The sequence below is a fragment of the Triticum dicoccoides genome, chromosome 2A, assembly GCF_002162155.2.
Source record: "Triticum dicoccoides isolate Atlit2015 ecotype Zavitan chromosome 2A, WEW_v2.0, whole genome shotgun sequence".
Classification (NCBI taxonomy): Eukaryota; Viridiplantae; Streptophyta; class Magnoliopsida; order Poales; family Poaceae; genus Triticum; species Triticum dicoccoides.
The window spans coordinates 534759876-534773484 of NC_041382.1; positions in this window are offsets into that span (position 1 = coordinate 534759876).

The following is a 13609-nucleotide window of genomic DNA, read 5'->3' on the forward strand; positions in this document are numbered from 1 at the left end:
GGGCGAACGCGGACGATCAGGGTATTTTTTGCAAATAACACCCTGGCCATGCAAGAAAGAGCATGTATTTAAAGAGATTGGGTCTCAGATCCATTCGGCCCCGCGCAGAGAAGATCCTCAGAGATTGCCAGGAAAGACCATTCCAATGTGGCCAATATTCCCAGCTCCTCCTCCCGTTCCGACCCAGAGAAAGGCGAGTGGGAGAGGTGCTTTGTGTCCCACAGTCAATTGGAGAAGTTGCAAACGCAGGGATTTCTCCCTCCTGCAGATCTGGTCCCTGTTCGAGCGGGGTTGGCCTCTTTCAACGGAAAAACCCAGGCGGAGGATTTCCCCAATCCATCTGCGGGGGAACGAGTGTGCCTCATCCCCTAGTTGCTAAGGGGTGTGGGATTTCCAATTCACCCATTCCTTCGAGGGCTCACTACAAAAAATACACTTCTGTGATGATACGTGTTTGTCACAGTAGGTCGCGTTTTTTGTCATGCATGTACATCCATGACAGAATCAAGATAGTCATACCTGTGCTGTCGTAGAAGTGTTCCATGACATTACCAAAATTATCATCACGGAAGTGTCCACTTCCATGACGATAAATTGCGCGTCACAGAAGTGCTTTCGTGAAGGGTGACCGACACGTGGCACCCACCGTAACGGAATGCCGTTAAGCTATCGGGTCGGGTTTTGGATTCGATAACCTGTTAACAGCCCCGACCAATGGGGATTTTCCACGTGTAAAATCATCATTGGCTAGAGGAAACACGTGTCGGCTCATCGTTGGGACAGATGTCATCCACTCACTGGACAGAAGGCGCCTATGATACGTCAACACGTGGCACGGCCCAACAGTGGCCCATTCCTATGAAAAGGCCAGCCCGTTTGACTTGGTCAAAAACTGGCGAGCCGGCCCATGGAAAGCTTGTTAACGGTCTGTTCACATATAGCCCATTTACAGCCCGCTAACCCAAGGCCCGTTACGCCCTATCTGAATTAGGCCCAGTAGCGTCATCTGGGCCATCCAATATGATTCCAGCCCGTTTTCACTTCTGGCCCATGTATAGCCCATGACGTCTTTCGGCCCATATGAGGCCCTTTGTAACTCTTGGCCCATTAGCGGCCCGTGCTGAAACTAGCCCGTAATGAACAATGTATTACTTTACACCCATTACCGGCCCGTGGTGAAACTGGCCCGTAATGAACAGTGTATCACTTTATACCCATTAACAGCCCATTATTCCGTTGGGCCATTTCCAGCCCAAGTTAAGTTTCGGCCTTCTGAGGGCCCATTTATTCTTGGGCTCATTTGCAGCATTCGATTACTTACGGCCCGTTACTGTCATTTTCTACTTGTGGGCCAAATTCGGCCCGTCGTTACAGTCGGCCCGTTTGTGGACCGTTAGTCTGTTGGGGAATTTTCATACCATCACCAAATACGGCCTATTAACGACCCATTATGGTCAGCCCATAAAACGTACGATTTCCATTAAAGGCCCGTCTACGTCCCATTAAAGGCCCGTACAAGACCCATAAATGAGTCGGCGGCCCATGGATCCTATGAGACGTAGAAGACCCATGGATCCTGCGAGACGTAGAAGGCCCATGGATCCTATGAGACGTACAAGGACCATGGATCCTACGAGACATAGAAGGCCCATGGATCCTACGAGACGTAGAAGGCCCATGGATTCGACGGCCCGTGAAGGGCCATGGTCGGGCGAGTTGGCCCCCGTTTGAACGATATAGGATATTCAAAGAATTATCCTACTCAATACTATCACCTCTAAAAAGCATACACTATACAACATAGACATCAAGGCATAGAAAGGTAGAATAATCCTACACTATACAATAAAGAAATTACAACCGATTATACCCACTTGGCATTATGGTTCGGCACATGTGATAATAAAGCATACACAAATAGCAAATTACATACACTGGGCAAATACAGCTCATACATCATGGACGCGCATCAACTTAACTCCATTTGAACTATAATCTTTTCATAAAATAGGATTGGCCGGATTCAGATAGCACAAATTTCAGTCTGCAAAATTTCCAATTCCTTCATGGTTACCTTAGTGTATTGTTTCATTTTTTTGACTCCTGCATCTAATACCTGCATGTCCAGTCTCAACTTGTTGATTATACGTTGACAATCATGTAAACATTGTCTTGCCACCTCTAGTTGATGCTCGAGAACATCAACACATTCCAATTCCAATCCATAATCATTCGGTAATGGCCATGCCGCACTGCTCGCAGATCTTTGTGTTGATGTCACTTCATCCTGAAATGTTTCTGTAAGTACACATGAGTAGGGAAAAATATAGTTACAACAATGAAGCGAACAAGACACTATTTTGTACTACATGGCAAAACAGGACTAACAATAATGTTACACGTCACTTTAAAAAGATGTTACACGTCATGAAGCATAAGTAGGTGATATTTTAAAAATTATAAAAAAGATAGTCTGTGCAGCCTGCATACAGAAATCCCTCTTAGCTCACCAGAGGAGCATGATGTTGGGGCCCAATCAAAAACACAGACAAGTTACAAATTTAGATAACACGTTGCGTATAAGTAAGCAAGCAGTTGGCCATTCTGTGCCTCAATTAAAGTCTTAGGGAGCATAATGAACAGCAGAGGGTTTCATACAAACATACTACAATAGGCAAAACTATGCAATCATTACCGTAGTATAAACTAGATTGTTAGCCTCATGCAATAATAGTTGGTTAATAGACTGCAAAGCTTTAGGCACACTTCGGCAGAGTAATTAAATGGTAAGGCCTTTAATTATGTCAACTAATAGTGATACAAGTACCGAACATCAGGCATGATTATTTGGGCATCTCATTAACCAAGGACAAATAAAGCAATTGAAAAGAGAAAATTAACTATGCCTGAAACAAACAAGGAATTGAACTGTTGAGTTGCATACAGTGACTTACCTTAACATGTTGAAGAGGCTCAGCGCAGGTCCTACTTCTCTTGCAAGGCTCCTTCCTAACATCTTGTACATGGAAATCCTCAATCTTATCTTCATTGCACCCCCTCTGCAAGGTGACACAAACTAGTTACTCGTCTCCTTGGAAGATAAATATGCATACTTTCCAGTCTATGAACACAAAAGGATGAGATTATAACAAAACAACACCACATAATGAAACATGCCGCATCTCTTGCACTTGCACACAATGAAATGAGCATTTACTATGTCTGCACTATGTAAAAACTAGGCGTACCTTTGAACTGGATCTCCAGGTACTCTTGGAGAGCTTACTGTAGTGTACAGCCAAACCTTTATGTCACCTATGAGTTAGACAAGGCCCCACTACACCAGCCCTTAGTGTTTAAATCGTTGACAAGCTCTGTTAGAGTGTTAGGTCAAGAACAACAAGTAATCAAAGCAAACAGTCCTAGTATGGCTGGCTGATGCAAACAAGCAATTGAACAGATGTGTGAGCAAATCTTACATATTGAGAAAAGAAGTAAAGAAGGAGGCTTAAAGACCATCACTTGACTGACCAGATTTAAGGGGCATTTAAACATCATGTGCAATGTATGAACTAACATAAACATTACATATTCCAGATTCTACAATGGAATGAACATGTATTAGGTTATGCCATGTATGATGATGCCTAAATGTATAGATAGCAGGCAGGAGTGATTCATCATTGCACGCACAATTGAATTGCAGGTTAAGGGCCAGTTTGATTTCGCCTTTTCAGGGCATATTGTCAAAATAAGCCATAAAAGATGTAAAGAAGTCATTTTTGAGTTATAGGCTTGGGCTTAACTAATTTCGCTTTGGAGGGGGGTGTTTCGGGTAGAACCTCACTAAAAATTGAAGGGAAGGGGAATAGTGAAATGACTCTATTGTCTGCCTATGTTACACTCAAAATGCAACTGCTGACGCCCGTGGCACACGTGACCCTCAAGTAAAAACAAACACGCAAGCGTTCATTGCCCTGCCCGCTTGCATCTCCTCTCCCCTTTCCCTCTACCTCGACCCCCTGCCTGCATCACTAGGGTTCCTCCAGCGAGCCGTCGCCACTGGTCCCATCTGGCCTGGTCCTCGACGATGCTATGTCCAGCTAGGCTACATGGCCGGCGAGTAGGGGCAAATCTCCCTGGCTGCTCCTCCCTCTGGCGCCTCCCCTCATTCTCATGGTCTCCAGCAGGTGCTCCACTGTGGTTCGTCCAACGCACTACTCCGGCAGGCGCTGCACAACTACGGATGATGCCACACTATGGCAGAAGGCACCTTATTCCCCCTCCCCTCCTCCCAGGCCATGGCCTTGAGGTGCTGTTGAAGGATGAGCTCATCCAACAAGGTGAGCATCTCCTCTGATTTTTTGCCAATTTTTCATTCTGATCCACTATACGATGAATTGCTATGAGCTGCTTCTGCTGCTGCTATATGATGCATTGCTATGAGCTGCTCCTACTGCTATATGATGAATTGCTATGAGCTGCTACTACTGTATGATGAGTTGCTATGAGCTGCTGCTGCTGCTATATGATGAATTGCTATGAGCTACTACTGCTATATGATGAGTTGCTACAAGCTGCTCCTGCTGCTGCTATATGATGAATTGCTATGAGCTGCTCCTACTGCTGCTATATGATGAATTGCTATGAGCTGCTACTGCTGCTGCTGTATGATGAATTGCTATGAGCTGCTGCTGGTATATGATGAATTGCAGACTGCTGCTGCTGTATGATGAGTTGCTATGAGCTGCTGCTGCTATATGATGCTTTCAGGTGGTGCTGCTATACGATAATAACTAGCCACTTGGACCATCGAATTTCAATAAATAATTGTTATTCATTTAAATGTGGGTCATGCGTTCTTCGTTTAAATTAGGCAATGGGATCTCTATGGAAAACATTGACCAAAGTAGATTGTGCCAAGTAGATGGTATCTTTGTATTTGCATTTTGAGCAAATAGTGATGGTTTGTTTTCCTATCATATTAATTACTGCACTGGGTTCAATTTGTGATGTTTGCAAGTCAAATTAATTTCCATATAGGCAGCTAAATGAAAAAAATATAATGCAATCTAGACTTTCCACTGATCATACCAAAGATAAGCTGAAAACGCAATGAAAAGAACTGGTTGGCTTATTACATGGAGCTTATATTCATAGGTGCTTATTTTCTTAGGATAACTCGTAATAACTGTCCCTAAGAAACTTGGCTAATAGAACTGGCATACAAATAACATGTCACAATGATTGCAATGGAGGAGTGACGTACCATAGCACACTGTATAGGCTCACCGCTGCCTCTCCTTTTTTGCGATGTTCCATGAAAGTGCCACATACATCTTGTACTTTTTCATTGTGTAACCCTATCTGCAAGTTAACACGGCTAATTTCAGACATCTCTACATGATACTACATTGCATATCCCTTGCGCATATTTAAACCACCAATTAACGATTGTGTGCGTACCATAAACTAGCCATGACTCTGTATGCTGGACTAGCAGGCACTCTAAGGGAGCCTAATGTAGTGCACTGGAATTCCTACATGCCACCTACGATTTTGTGTAATGTACTGCCCCTGTTCCTAAATATATGTCTTTGTAGAGATTCCAATATGGACCACATACAGATGCATATAGATGCATTTTTGAGTGTAGATTCACTCATTTTGCTCCGTATGTAGCCTATAGTGGAATCTCTAGAAAGACTTATATTTAGGAATAGAGGTACGAGGTAGTATCATGTATGACATCTACATATCTAATTTAGCAGCCAGTAGTAGAAATCATTGTCTGCAGAAAGGGATTACTGGTCGAAAATCCTAGCAAAGCACGCTGGCAGGCACAGAACAATACAAGAGAGAGAGACGCGATTACAAGATCATAGCAATGCCTCAGTCCAGGATCTTGGTTAGCGAAGCTGTTAGATCCAGAAGAAACATCATCCTTGTAGTTTTTGCCAGCTGCATAACAGGTAACAGCGACCGGTTAGTATATTTGAAGTACATCGGGCAGGTGATGCTGGACGGGTTTAAAGGTGACAAGTACCTAGGCCATGGAGGGTGCTTGGCATCTCTCGAGACGGTGGGAATCAGGTTAGAAACGTCGAGGGTGATGATGTTGCGCTGGCTATCGGGGTTCGATAAGGAGATCTAGAACCGTCGAGTAGGGTGTTTGTGGAGCGGCTCCGGTAGGGTGGAGTACGGTGTGGGCGAAGCGGATCTGTGGCCGTGGATGAGGGCGTAGGTGAAGCTGCTCCGGTGGTTGGGTTAAGGATGGTGTCGACGACGCGGATCTGCGGCCATGGACGGGGCGTCAGAAGCTGCTCCGGTGGTTGGGTTAAGGATGGTGTCGATGCAGATCTGCGGCCGTGGACGGGGCGTGAGAAGCTGCTCCGGTGGTTGGGTTATGGGTGGTGTCGATGATGCGGATCTGCAGCCATGGACAGGGTGTCAGAAGCTGCTCTGGTAGGTTGGATGAGGGTGCGAGGAAGCGGATCTGAGGCCATGGACTTGTGAGTTGGCAAAGCGGCCCCGGTAGGGTTGAGAATGGTATAGGCAAAGCTACTCCGGTAGGGTTGATGATGGTGTCGGCGAAGCGGCTCCGGTAGAGTTGAGAAAGGTGTCGGCGAAGCGGCTCCGGTAGGGTTGAGGAAGGTGTCAGTGAAGAGGATCAGAGGCCGTCGACGGGGGCGTCGGTGGGGCGGCTCCGGGGGGTGTGGACGAAGCGTCTCCGGTGGGGAGTACGAATGAGCCGCTGCAGATGCGTGGCGGTTGACGAGAGTACCGGGGAAGCAGATCCGGCACCGTGGACAAGGCCGGCACTGAATGGGCTATGGTACAGTGGTGGATGAGCAGTCTACTTGTTTCTAGGGGAGGTGGGAGGGGTAGATGCGGCCGCAGAAGCAGATCCAGCGAGGTGGACGCCGCTGGCAGTGAATGGGCTATGGTACGCCGGTGGATGAGCAGTCTAGGGTTTCGAGAGGGGAGGGGAGAAAGGGCGATGAAGTACGGACAGCGTGATGTAAGATGCTCTGGTGCTGTGGAGTTAGTCGTTTTTGCGGGAGGGGGAGAGGAAATGGGGGTGCCGTGTAGTGGGGGAACCGGAAGTTACCAAAGCAGCCCCGACCTATCATGTAGATGAGGGCAGTATTGTAACTGTTGGTCTCCGTGCACCAAGGACAAAAGGGGGATTTCGCATGCTAAAGACTAAGGTGGCGGAAATTTTAGAAGGAGGCGGGAGATTTTGCCACCTGCGGGATCGTTCGTATCCAGTTTCAACTAATTTTGGACCGTGCTAGCGGGAAGGTCATGCTAGACTGTGTACACGGGGCACACGTCAGCAGTTAATAACTGGTGTGAAGTCCACCCCAGAAAAAAGACAATAACTCGGGATGATGTGCCGATAACTTGGACGTTCACACGGGCGCGGCCAATCGTACAGGTGTAGTGGCGCGTTCTCAAAAAAAGGGATGAAACGCTCAGCCTATTTGTTTCTCGTGTAAATAGATAATTTAGTGCCATTGGTTATTTACTTTAAACATAATGCATTGACGTGTTAGTGTAGAGGCACATAAAAAGAAATGGATATTGTAGTCAGCTACTTAAAAGTGTTACCTCATATGATTACATAGCCTCCATTTCATAAATTGCGTACCTGTTGAATTCATATATGAATATTACATATATCACTTCAAAATAGAAACTTAAATCATCCAAGACTAATGAATTTGAATGCAAGAGTAACAATGGTGCATGTACATGATAGCTACATTGGTTGTTTGAAGAAACATCACTGTAACTTTGGCATGCACAATTGAAAAGGTTTATTTAAATATAAAAAATGTGATATGTGAGTGTCCAATCTTTATAGAGTTGAATCGATATTGTACCTTTGGCCACGATACGAAGTAGATATTGACTTATGTTCAAGCGATGCACGTCCACGATCGCTAGATAGTGATACGTGAATGAATTGTGCAATCTCTCTCACACGCATACATATCTCATTTCCCTGTGGGCATCGGAATCACACACGCGCACTTCGTGTATTTCTCTCCCTCCGTTAGGGTTAAATTCGTCTTTCTACCCTGTCCTACAAGTCTCTCACACAGAAACACACACGCTCTCTATGTCTAACACGCCCACCCCTTTAATTCCGCCCACCCACAGCCACTAATGTCTCAAAGTATAATAATGTCTATCACACATATGCTATCTACCTATCCCTTAATATAGCTAGATATGTGTCACACAAACTCCTTCTCCCTACTAGAAAGATGCCCATGCATTGCACGGAACATCAAGATGCATTTGTATGAGAAGTTTATCTTGTGGGAGAAAAGGATGAACGAGGGAATGCCTTATTTGCAAATGCGAAGAGGGGTGTGGGTATCTTTTTGCAAAATTGCCATAGTTTCCTTCCTGTCCGTCGGATATAAATCGGATGGCCTATATTGCAGGATGGCAGGAACACCATCATCACCAACTCTGTTTTTTATAAGAGTAGAGATATGTGAGTGTCACTGCCCCCCGCACACACCCACACTTCCCAACACCGAAGGAGTAGGGTGACACCTCGATCTTGATACTAATCTATCGACTGGCTTCTCTCTCAAACATACACACACACTACCCGGCACCGAAGGAGTAGGGTGGCACATCGATCTTGATAATAATCTATCTACTCCTCTTTCAAACTCTCTCTCTCTCTCTCTCTCTCTCTCTCTCTCTCTCTCGCTAGTTGTGCCTCTGTGCCTACTGCGCACATTCTCGATATGTCTTTCTCTCCCCCAACAATGACAGCAGAAGGGTGACAACTCGATCTGATCATAATCTGTCAATTGGTTTCTCTCTCAAACATTGTGTCTCGGTGCCTCACTCGGTATCCCCCTCGATATGTAGACTTCTCGCGCGCGCACAGCTTTAGTGACGATGACGCTGAACCCAGTGTGCCTTGTTTTTACCGGCCTCATGTGATAGTTTTCACCCTGTTTTCTGTTAATAAACAAGGCAACCTTTTCTCTGTTACTGATACGTCTCCAACGTATCAATAATTTTTGATTGCTCCATGCTATATTATCTACTGTTTTGGACTATATTGGGCTTTATTTTCCACTTTTATATTATTTTTGGGACTAACCTATTAACCGGAGGCCCAGCCCAGAAATGCTATTTTTTTGCCTATTTCAGTGTTTCGGATAAATGGAATATCAAACGGAGTCCAAACGGAATAAAATCTTCGGAAACGTGATTTTCTCACCGAACGTGATCCAGGAGACTTGGACCCTACTGCAAGGGATCAAAGAGGTGGTCACGAGGGTGGGGGGCGCGCCCCCTGCCTCGTGGGCCCCTCGGTTCTCCACCGACGTACTCCTTCCTCCTATATATACACACGTACCCCCAAACAATCAGAACAGGAGCCAAAAACCTAATTCCACCGCCGCAAATTTCTGTATCTATGAGATCCCATCTTGGGGCCTGTTACGGAGCTCCGCCGGAAGAGGGCCGTCATCACGGAGGGCTTATACATCATCCTAGCCCCTCCGATGAAGTGTGAGTGGTTTACCTTAGACCTTCGGGTCCATAGTTAGTAGCTAGATGGCTTCTTCTCTCTCTTTGAATCTCAATACAAAGTTCTCCCCCTCTCTTGTGGAGATCTATTTGATGTAATCTTCTTTTTGTTGTGTTTTGTTGAGACTGATGAATTGTGGGTTTATGATCAAGTCTATCTATGAATAATATTTGAATCTTCTCTGAATTCTTTTATGCATGATTGGTTATCTTTGCAAGTCTCTTCGAATTATCCGTTTGGTTTGGCCAACTAGATTGGTAGTTCTTGCCATGGGAGAAGTGCTTAGCTTTGGGTTCGATCTTGCGGTGACCTTACCCAGTGACAGAAGGGGCAGCAAGGCACGTATTGTATCATTGCCATCAAGGATAACAAGATGGGGTTTATTTCATATTGCATGAATTTATCTCTCTACATCATGTCATCTTGCTTAAGGCGTTACTCTGTTTTTAACTTAATACTCTAGATGCATGCTGGATAGCGGTCGATGAGTGGAGTAATAGTAGTAGATGCAGAATCGTTTCGATCTACTTGTCACGAACGTGATGCCTATATACATGATCATGCTTAGATATTCTCATAATTATGCACAATTCTATCAATTGCTCAACAGTAATTTGTTCACCCACCGTAGAATACTTATGCTCTTGAGAGAAGCCACTAGTGAAACCTATGGCCCCCGGGTCTATTCTCATCATATCAATCTCCATCACTTTTATATTGTTTTGCTATTTACTTTGCCTTTACTTTTTACTTTGCATCTTTATATCAAAAATACCAAAAATATTCTATCTATCAGATCTCACTCTCGTAAGTGACCGCGAAGGGCTTGACAACCCCCAATCGCGTTGGTTGCGAGTAGCTATCGCTTTGTGCAGGTACGAGGGACTTGAGCATGGGCTCCTACTGGATTGATACCTTGGTTCTCAAGAACTAAGGGAAATACTTACGGTACTCTGTTGCATCATGCATTCCTCTTTGGGGAAAACCAACGCAAGCTCAAGACGTAGCAAGAAGGATTTCTGGCGCCGTTGCTGGGGAGTCTACGCAAAAAGTCAATATACCAAGTACCCATCACAATCCCTATCTCTCGCATTACATTATTTGCCATTTGCATCTTATTTTTCTCTCCCCCCAATTCACCCTTGCCGTTTTATTAGCCCTCTCTCTCTATCCTCCCTCTCTGTTTGCCTCCTTTTGTCCGCTTGCTTTTTGTTTACTCGTGTGTTAGATTGCTTGTTTGCCGCGATGGCTCAAGATACTACCAAATTCTGTGACTTCACCAATACCAATAATAATGATTTCCTTAGCACTCCAATTGCTCCTCTTACCGATGCTGAATCTTGTGAAATTAATACTGCTTTGTTGAATCTTGTTATGAAAGATCAATTCGCCGGCCTTCCTAGTGAAGATGCCGCTACTCATCTGAATAGCTTCGTTGATTTATGTGATATGCAAAAGAAAAAAGATGTCAATAATGATGTCGTTAAATTGAAGCTATTTCCTTTTTCGCTTAGAGATCGTGCTAAAGCTTGGTTTTCGTCTTTGCCTAAGAATAGTATTGATTCATGGAACAAATGCAAAGATGCTTTTATCTCTAAGTATTTTCCTCCCGCTAAGATCATCTCTCTTAGAAATGATATAATGAACTTTAAACAACTTGATCATGAACATGTTGCACAAGCTTGGGAGAGAATGAAATTAATGATACGTAATTGCCCTACTCATGGTTTGAATTTGTGGATGATTATACAATTTTTTATGCCGGATTGAATTTTGCTTCTAGAAATCTTTTAGATTCGGCCGCGGGAGGCACTTTTATGGAAATCACTTTAGGAGATGCTACTAAACTCCTAGATAATATTATGGTTAATTATTCTCAATGGCATACTGAAAGAACTTCTAATAAAAAGTGCATGCGATAGAAGAAATTAATGTGTTGAGTGGAAAGATGGATGAACTTATGAAATTATTTGCTACTAAGAGTGTTTCTTCTGATCCTAATGATATGCCTTTGTCTGCTTTGATTGAGAATAACAATGAATCTATGGATGTGAATTTTGTTGGTAGGAATAATTTTGGTAACAATGCTTATAGAGGGAATCTTAATCCTAGGCCATATCCTAGTAATCCTTCTAATAATTATGGGAATTCCTACAACAACTCTAATGGAAATTATAATAAGATGCCCTATGATTTTGAATCTAATATTAAAGAATTTATTTCTTCGCAAAAGAATTTTAATGCTATGATTGAAGAAAAATTGCTTAAGATTGATGATTTGGCTAGGAACGTTGATAGAATTGCTCTTGATGTTGATGCTTTGAAACTTAGATCTATTCCACCTAAGCATGATATTAATGAGTCTCTAAAAGCCATGAGAATTGCAATTGATGAGTGTAAAGAAAGAACCGCTAGGATGCATGCTTCCAAAGATGCCTTTATTAAATCGTGTTCTTCTAATTCTTATGAAAATCAAGATGAAGATCTAAAAGTTATTGATGTGTCTCCTATTAAATATTTATTTTGCAATATGAATCTTGATGAAACTGAATATGACCTTCCTTTACCTAGAAGGCGTTCTAAAAATTCGGAGTGTTTAGATCTTAATGATGAAAGTGGGATGGAAAGAAATAAAAATCTAGATGTTGCTAAACCCACTATATTGGATTTCAAGGAATTTAATTATGAAAATTGCCCTTTGATTGATTGTATTTCCTTGTTGCAATCCGTGCTAAATTCTCCACATGCTTATAGTCGAAATAAAGCCTTTACCGAACATATTGCTGATGCCTTGATGCAATCTTATGAAGAAAAACTTGAGTTGAAAGTTTCTATACCTAGAAAACTTTATGATGAGTGGGAACCAACTATTAAAATTAAAATTAAAGATCATGAGTTTTATGCTTTGTGTGATTTGGGTGCTAGTGTCTCTACTATTCCCAAGACTTTGTGTGATTTACTAGATTTCCGTAATTTTGATGATTGCTCTCTAAACTTGCATCTTGCGGATTCCACTATTAAGAAACCTATGGGAAGAATTAATGATGTTCTTATTGTTGCAAATAGGAATTATGTGCCCGTAGATTTCATTGTTCTTGATATAGATTGCAATCCTTCCTGCCCTATTATTCTTGGTAGAGCTTTCCTTAGAACGGTTGGTGCGATTATTGATATGAAGGAAGGGAATATTAGATTTAAATTTCCATTAAAAAATGGCATGGAACACTTCCCAAGAAAGAAAATAAAATTACCATATGAAACTATCATGAGAGCCACTTATGGATTGCCTACCAAAGATGGCAATACCTAGATCTATTCTTGCTCGTTATGCCTAGCTAGGGGCGTTAAACGATAGCGCTTGTTGGGAGGCAACCCAATTTTATTTTTGTTCCTTGATTTTTGCTCCTGTTTAGTAATTAATAAATTATTTAGCCTCTGTTTTGGTTGTATTTTTTGTGTGTTTAATTAGTGTTTGTGCCAAGTAGAACCGTTGGGAAGACTTGGGGGAAGTCTTGTTGAACTTGCTGTAAAAAACAGAAACTTTAGCGCTCACGAGAACTGCTGTCATTTTTATTTGAAGAGTGATATTTAGTTAATTCTTTTTGAAGATGATTAATAGATAAATTACTCACGTCCAGAAATTTATTTTAGAATTTTTGGGGTTCCAGATTTTGTGCTAGCTACAGATTACTACAGACTGTTCTGTTTTTGACAGATTCTGTTTTTCGTGTGTTGTTTGCTTATTTTGATGAATCTATGGCTAGTAAAATAGTTTATAATCCATAGAGAAGTTGGAATACAGTAGGTTTAACACCAATATAAATAAAGAATGAGTTCATTACTGTACCTTGAAGTGCTCCTTTGTTTTCTTTCGCTAACGGAGCTCACGAGTTTTCTATTTTGAGTTTTGTGTTGTGAAGTTTTCAAGTTTTGGGTGAATTCTTTTGATGGATCATGGAACAAGGAGTGGCAAGAGCCTAAGCTTGGGGATGCCCATGCCACCCCCAAGATAATCCAAGGACACCAAAAAGTCAGAGC